We start from the raw sequence: 9,053 nt of genomic DNA on the forward strand, positions 1-9,053 counted from the left end.
TTTTACCAGAGTATTTTTTAACACAAGTATCTGTACTTCTACTTAAGTACGGAAAGTGAGTACTTTTGCCATCTCTGGCAAGCAATCATTTTGAAATGGAAGGAGTATCAGACCACTGCAAATCTACCAAGACCCGGCCATCCCTGTGAACTTTCAGCTCGGACAAGGAGAAGACTGATCAGAGATGCAGCCAAGAGGCCCATGATCACTCTGGATGAACTGCAGAGAACTACAGCAGAGGTGGGAGAGTCTGTCCATAAAACAACAATCAGTCGTACAGTGCACAAATCTAGCCTTCATGGAAGAGTGGCAAGAAGAAAGCCATTTCTCAAAGATATCCATAAAATCCTTGTCTAAAGTTTGCCACAAGCCACCTGGGAGACACATCAAACATGTGGAAGAAGGTGCTCTGGTCAGATGAAACCAAAATTGAAGTTTTTGGCCACAATGCAAAACAATATGTTTGGCGTGAAAGCAACACAGCTCATCACCCTCAACACACCATCCCCACTGTCAAACATGGTGGTGGCAGCATCATGGTTTGGGCCTGCTTTTCTTCAGCAGGGACAGGGAAGATGGTTAAAATTGAGGGGAAGATGGATGCAGCCAAATACCGGACCATTCTGGATGAAAACATGTTGGAGTCTGCAAAACACCTGAAACTGGGACGGAGATTTATCTTCCAACTAGACAATGATCCCAAACATACAGCAAAATCTACAAAGGAATGGTTCACAAATAAACGTATCCAGGTGTTAGAATGTCAAAGTCCAGACCTAAATCCAATCGAGAATCTGTGGAAAAAACTGAAAACTGCTGTTCACAAACGCTCTCCATCCAACCTCACTGAGCTTGAGCTGTTTTGCAAGGAAGAATGGGCAAGAATTTCAGTCTCTCGATGTGCAAAACTAGATTTCGTTCCACTTCACAATTGTGTCCCTCTTGTTGGTGATTCTTCACAAAAAATATTTTTTTTATATCTTTATGTTTGAAGCCTGAAATGTGTCAAAAGGTTGAAAAGTTCAAGGGGGCCAAATACTTTCGCAAGGCACTGTATATGACGTTGCGTTGTGGAATAAAGTAGTTGTCAAACTTTTTCATTACCACCTCAAAGTCCTTCTTTTTGCCTTCAAACTCAAATTAACTGAATATCTTTTCAGCTTCACTGTCCATTGCATAGATCAGCAAACTCACTTGAATCTCGCCTTCATCATTGTTTAGATTCGTGGCTAACCGATACCGGTGTTATACCCCTACTGGTTTCCACACCAACTGGTTAACATCGTAGATATATATAAAGAGAGAAGGTTTCCGTATATTGTGGTTACCTAAATTCTGCCGTTATGGTCTGCCTCTGTCACCAGATTCGTCACACAATCACAAACATATTCCTGGTGAATTTCAAATTGTTTCCCAGGTAAACTGGCGCAAAAATGTTTAAGTAGGCAGCGCATCACAGTCACCTACAAAAATTAAGCTCTAAAAACAAGTCGCGCTGGTTGCGATCTTGTGGCAAAAATAACAGTTCCCACCAAAGCCCAAAGCTATACGTAGTGAGCTATCATATCACTACTCAATATTGCTTCCAGTTACGTATTTATCAACTATTTCGGCAACCGAGCAACACAACAAAGGCTTGTAATAGCCTTCAGTGTTAAAACCTACTAGAGTTTGTCTCCAAAATTAACCAAGCATTTTGATGACTCTTTCATCAAATCATTCCATCCAAACTGATGTGAAGTTGTTCTGAAATCAAACTCCCACACAGCAAAGTAGCTATTGATATTCTTTAATGAGTTTACTCATCTTTGTGATACAAGTTTCTCTCTGGGTTCAACCAAGTGTGGACAAAATATAACACCAGCATATTACAACATAAGAAAATTCAGATTCATAGCCTTAAACATTACAAGCCACTTCCAAATACACATTCATAACTACTCAGCAGGCCTGCAATTGCAGGAAAGCCAAAGAAGAAAGTTGATCTGTATGCTGTTGTGGTCTGCTGCATTCCACCAACTTGTTTTGTGTTTTCCCATTCCTCTGTGTCTGTCTTGTCTGTAAGGGCGTTCCGAGGGATCCAGAGGCGCGGCCATCCTTCCCCATTCCGTCATCCACTCAGCTGTTTTCCATCTACTCATCATGCCACTGCAATACTTAAACCCGGGCTGACCACCTCTTTAGCGCCAGATCGTTACATACACACTTGTGGTAACTTGGCGCCTAGTTCCAGTGTTTGCATTCATGTTTGTTTTCTGGGGATTACAGTACTAACTTCTACTCTCTGTACAGATTCATCTGTTTCCCTCTGAGCTGCATTCCATCCCCACGTCGCACTGCCACCTGGCTTCTATCGTGTTGGAAATACTTCCTAAGGACATTAAACTACGTGAACTTTATACCTGTCTTCGGGTCTTTTGTATCTCTGTGTTCTGGGTCTACGCAACCTTAACATATGCATTATTCGCCTCACAGTGATTGCTAACCTCAAAATAACATTCTGTTTTGGGGTTGTTCCGAAACAATATAGGAATTATGTCATTGCATCTATTGTAATAGTGTAGCCTGCCTACGGCATATCTTAGGAACAATTCCCGACATATCAGTTGAGATTTCTCTATCAACACATTTTAAATGTAGGCTGTATAACGTCCACAATCACGGCGTGTAGCCTAAATTATGTTTAGTTGGTAGTCCTCAATCAGTACATTTAACACTCTGGTGTTGTGCATGCAGACTCACTGTAATAACTTACTGGGACTCTTGATGGAACTGCCCCATCGTTAAGGTTATGAATTCCAGCTGTGCTTTTCCTACTATGGCAAGTTAAAACTTCTGCAGTGAAAAAGGTTCATAGTAGTTTAAGCATTGACGCTCGGCTAGTGAAAGAGATTCTGGATTTCAAACAGACGTACCCATGTAACGCCACTAAATCAGTGTTATGTGATAAAATGAAGGGCAGAGAGTTACCAACTCATTAGTAAGTAAAGCAAATCAGAAAACAGCACTGTTTTGTAACTTTTCTGTAATTGTTTTACACAAATATTCATTCAATGTTATTCCTTTAGACGAGAGTTATATTACCAGTACCATAGAACACAGGATGAACAACATCAGGCATCACCTGACAAAAGTGATTCTAACTCCACAGGAAGCAAACAACATTTGTTGAGTTTCATGCCAGTGCCATCACGGATCACTGTGGAGGAGACAAAACTATGCACGCCATCTTGCAACGGTATCACTGGGCTGGGATGAAAGCAGACATCACCAAATGGTTGAGTGCATTATTATTAACAAATAAAATGTCTGTGAAGCTTATGCAAATCTTAAGGCTACATATTTCACCGGTGTTTTTTTGTTTTTTTACTTTGTTAGATTGGACAGTGTGATGACTGTCAGAGACAGAGGGCCTCTATAAAGGACAAGACACAGTACAAACCTATAGAGGTGAGTCCTGTCATGGGTTGGGGTCTTGTTGGGATCATTTTTCCCTTTTTTTGCCTTCTTGTGTTTGTTTCTCAGTTTTCTCCCTGGTCTTGTGTTGTTGATCCTGTCTCATGTTCCCCAGTAAGTGTCTGTTCGTTCTGCTTTCTGTTTTATGTTGACAGTTTGGTTTCCTGGGGCCTGTTGCACGAAAGTAGAAAAAAGATATCCAGGATAAGTGAAAAAGCGCAGCTTGACTTAGTGTGATCTGCTCATCGCAGCTTAATCGGTTGCACGATTGCCAAGCCAGGATGAACAGGTGAAGCTATGTCAAGCCAGGTGTAGATAGCTGGGATAAGTGCACGTTCACGGCTTTCTCACATAGACCACGGTATCGATCACAGATTTACTGAGAAGACGCATGCGCCATATGTTTCACCCAATGCCGAACAGACCATAGCGGACCCGACTGAATGTGTAGGGTGTAAAAATATCTTCTTAGCCTATAGTCACTCCACATTTTACAAAGTTGTAGACTACACTGTGTTTTAATTGCTTTAAATATGCTAGTTTCATGTTTCTGTTTTTATGTGATAAATGTGCTGGTTTTACTGTAAAGGGTCTTTGACTAGCCTACCATGTAAAGCACTATATAAATAAAATGTATTAGTATTTAGCTTTTGCCTTAAAAGTGAGCAGAGGGAATAATGTTCCTCGGGAAATGGACCGTTTAAGGACTTTAGGCTTAATTTCAAACCCTTATTCACAACGTGAGAACATGTTTTATACTACATGCACAAATCTCTATAAGCTATATCTAATTCTTTCTAGGCTACAATTAATATTCATACAGAACAATCAGAAAGGGACAACAACTAGAAAAATAAGTAAGTGACTTCAATACAGGCTCTGAGCATATGTAAAACAATATTCATGGTTTATTCTTCTGACAAACGACCGCACCAAAATAAAAAAGATTAAGAACCATTGCATTGTTCCCGGTGTGATGAACGTAAACTACACTACATACGTACTGTATATAGGCCACGTTATTGGTCCAGGGATGTGAGACTAATTGAGAAGGTTATGAAACAAATGTAAGCTATAATAAAAAACATTTGCCTACATAAGGAGTAACTCAAACTGTCCTTTATTAGAGAAGGATAAGCAACAAGAAAATGAATCATGAATGTATTGGTCTCTGACCAGTCTGCCATTAATATCATCTGGGAATATATCGCTACATTAATATCGTCACACTTAATCTTCGGAGCGCGTCCTGTATAAACCTGAAGCTGAGACCACGGACGCTGCGCTGCTCATCTCTACTTTTATATAGAGAGTGGACACTGACGCGACTCGCAGGTCTGCCGGCAGGCGGCGGCCACGATTACCGCCCACCGGTCACCGCCCACCGGGCAGCGGCCACCGGTCACCGGTCACCAGCCACCGGGCAGCGGCCACCGGTCACCAGCCACCGGCCACCGGGCAGCGGCCACCGGTCACCGGCCACACACCAGGCAGCCTCTACACTACCGTCCCACAGGGAAAAGTCCCACTCCGCATCAGGGTGCCAGTGCAACCATTCCTAAACATCTAAACAGCTGTAGTAGGGTTTAAATCAAACTGGCGACAATAGTGACAAGTAGGCTAATGCATGTTAATAAAAATAAAGCAGAACACATGCAGAAGACAACAGAATAACTTTTAAACACGTTTATTTCGGATCAGACGGCAGCTGATTTGACACATGAGAATCCAGGATTAATCTTAGCCTGGCTGTTAGCCTGCTCTGGACCAGGCTAGCCGCGAAGAATAAATCTCCATGGTTAATTCGCTGGGCTTAATTCAATCCGGTTTCGTGCAACCGAGTCAAGGCTAAATTTAGCTAGGATAACTTGAATATCCCGGCTTAATCCCTTATCCTAGTTTTGTGCAACAGGCCCCTGTTCTGTTTCGTCTTGCCAAGCTTTACTTTTGTCAGTCTGATTGTCTTACCCCACACCAATGTGTTTCACCTGACATATCACCTGTTCCCCGTTACCTCGTTACCTCTTGTACTTAACGTCTGTGTTCCCTTTGTCTAGTTTTAGATCCTTATGTCTCGTCAATGTGGTCGGTTCTTCTGTCCTGTCATGTTCTAGATCCTCCCTGTGAGTTGTTCCAGTTTTACCCCTCGTGAAATTTCCTGTGTGGTTTTCCCTGTTTTAGTATCGCCTTCCCCCGTGTCAGTTTTTGTGTTTTGGCTCTTTGGACCTTGCCTTTTGTTCCCTGTGTTTGTAGACTGTTAAAATAAAGCCCCTCTTTTGAAGCCCCCTCATGCCTGATGTTCCTCTGCGTTTGGGTCCTCCCTCCTTCGCCGCAAAAGAATCTGACCTCATAACATTTAATATTTGTTTACATGGAAGTCTTATTTATGTTACTGTTTGTTTATGCATTTAAGGTTTGTGAACCATTTCAGCTTGTTGGGATTGACCCACTTGGCAAATTGTGTCAGGGTGGACCACTTCACAAAATGGATGAAAGTTCAGTATATCTACTGAAAACCAAGACAGACTTCTTTTAATAATATGGTGCACCCACACGCATTCTCACAGACCAGGACAAATACTTTATCAAAGTAAGTCAAATTCTGAGACATTTGATATCATTGTATTGTTGTTCACCACATCATTTGGGGAAAAACATAGCTCATTCATTTTCATATCCACAGCCAGATTAACCTGGACAGGTGTGCCAAGCTTGGCATTGCCAGAATTCTTTGTGCCCAATACCACCCACAAACCAATGGCTTGGTGGAAGGGCTCAATGGCACCATTCAAGGGTGTGAATCATGTTTTTCTTAACTTATTTCTATATATGACATATATAATTGTGTAACTATGGTGAATAACGTTTATTAATTTTCCAATATTAGGGTTTTGATAAAAATGATGCGGGGCCACCCAAGCGACTGGGACGACTATACAAGGCCCACCATATTTGGTCTACGCACAAGCTGATTTATAAGGTCAATACAACATTGTTTACAGTGATAGTAAAAGTGCAGACCTTGAAAGAGAAGGGAATGTATTTGAGAAAATTAATATTTACCACCTGAAAAGATATGTGGAACCCCAGGTGAGAATACCAGGTAAATGGAATGCTGCCTCCACGTCTCCTTCAGCACTGCAGCTTAGCCCTGCCTCCACTTCTGAGATGAGATTCAACTTCAGTGCAGTTTAGCCCTGCCTCCACATCTCCTTCAGCACTGCAGCCTAGCCTCGCCTTCACGTCTCCTTCAGCAGTGCAGCCTAGCCCTGTCTCCACGTCTCCATCAGCACTGCAGCCTAACCCCTTGAGGTGTCCCAGGCTTCCCCAATCCCCCCAGTCAGTAGTAATGTCATCAAAGTTCTTAGTTCCAAATAACTATATTTGGCTCATCTAGAGATCTTTCATGAAATGTAAAAATATACATATATTGTTATGGATACAATCAACCATCTTTGCCAGCAGCATTCAATGTCATGTGGGGCCTTGGTCTGCAAGGGATGCAAATGACCCTTTGGTGAATACAGCTATAGACTGTTATTATTGTACTGAGTCTTTTGTAGTTTGCAGAGCTTGTCCTTAAAGGTGAGTTGGTGGATTTCAGGAACGATGAGGCTACTCAGTTGAAAAAGGAAATAGCTTGCGGACTGGAAGCGCATTCAGCGGATGTATCATCATCAATGTGTCTGAAAAACGGATTACACCTGTGTAATGTGTTATAAAACATGTCGGAGCTATGCAGAGCATGTGGCAATGCATGCCAAAGTCCAGGAACAAATAAAGATGGGCATGATGACTGGGTAATAAGCACATTCACAATTCTGTAAATTTACAAATGTAACGTAAAAATAATCTACTGGCTTTCTTTTTGTCAGATCTGGTGCACAACATGCAGTTTGTGGTTTCATTGGAACCAGAACTACTTTTGTCCAGCATGTACTTTATAAAAACGTGCCTCTCTCTTGCTAAAGTAACAAGTGTTGAGCTCCTCATTCTGTATACCAGGCTGCTAGGCAGGAGATGTTGAAAGGAAAAAGCTCATTAAAGAATATAAAACAGCTACTTTGCTGTGTTGGAGTTTGATCTCAGAAAAACTTCACATCAGTTTGGATGGAATGATTTGATGAAAGACTCATTAAAATGCTTGGTTAATTCGGAGCCAAACTCAAGTAGGTTCTAACACTGTAGGCTATGACAAGCATTTGTTGTGCAAATTCAGAGATACTATCATACATCCCATACCATATAGGCTACACAAAAGGAGAGATGATTACTGTAAATAATTAGACCACGTATTCAAATTGCGTCGTGTATCACCACTTTTCTGTGACTCGGCGGGCTAAACTTCCCCATGTCTTCTGTCAAACAGGCTATTCTGACACCAAGTAGTGTCTGTTGATATCTTTAACAGGCATAGTTAAATTAATCTTAGAAGACAACCACACGTGAGTTTAGTCTAAGCTCAGTTTATTAGCTTGCCAGCGTAAACCACCATACAACAACATCCGATCTGGCTCTTCTTCGGCTCTCTACGGCCTGGGCTAGAACAATGACGTCTTCAGGTCACTACCTGTCATTACACTCAAAGCGTCTATGTACGTGTAATTTTGTGGACCATGGGGCGTTTCTCAATCTGTGTTCTTCTATGGACTTGTGTTCTTGTGTTCTTGTGAAACGTCATGTTTGGTGGCCAAAGTACTGACCCAATACACAAGTTAGCATTTCGCCAAGAACAGTTAAAATCCCCAGATGTGATCTCGACACGCCCATTTTACCGAGGATACATCGGATGGTAACTTGTGTGAACTTGGCCGGGCCGGTATCCCAGCATTCAATTCGGGTGTTAAGCGGGTATGATTTCCGGTACACAGATTTTCACAATTTACGTCTATTATTAAATCAATACATTTATTTTTAAGATGTTTTAAGGCGAGAAATCATCTGTGTAGATTTTGAATATAGGCAGTTCAACAAAAATTGATTTGGAATTAAAAAGGCCTTCGGAGTTGGACAGCTCACATTCCCCGGCAGGCATAGCAAGCTCGCCAGCTGGGAAAGAGTCTTGCGAGCCGGTCACTCAGTCAGCTCACAGACCACTCTGCCCCACTTTAAGACAGACCCCTCTGGCTCCACATTTAGACAGACCACTGCAGCAACAACAATGGAAGAGGAAAGCCAGGTCCGCAATTGTAAGATATTTAAAACAATTTTTTATATCTCAGTCCCGTCCTCCTCTATCCTCCTCAGGCTCCTGCAGGCTCTTCTGCTTCTCGGTAAAGTATACTGACGGCAGTGGCTAGCTTTACCCAGTTCATCTATAATTTTAATACCTATTTTTACGTTTCTTTTCTGCTTTCAATTAAAAGTGAATCCCGAACGTTTTTTTTATTGCAGTTGTGTCGTTTTTTATACAGTTATTGGCCCGTGATACTTAATAGCACTTTAAATGAACACGTAACAAAACAACAAGGCGGTGTGAAAGGTGATCGTCCATGCTTTATTATGAATACACACATCAAAGTGTTACGGGAAGGAGAGGACAGGACCCAAATGCAACAAGGAGGCGGCAGGCAGAAGCTGGTGCACAGCAGTTTAAT

The sequence above is a fragment of the Etheostoma cragini genome, chromosome 4 (genome assembly GCF_013103735.1).
Source record: "Etheostoma cragini isolate CJK2018 chromosome 4, CSU_Ecrag_1.0, whole genome shotgun sequence".
NCBI lineage: Eukaryota > Metazoa > Chordata > Actinopteri > Perciformes > Percidae > Etheostoma > Etheostoma cragini.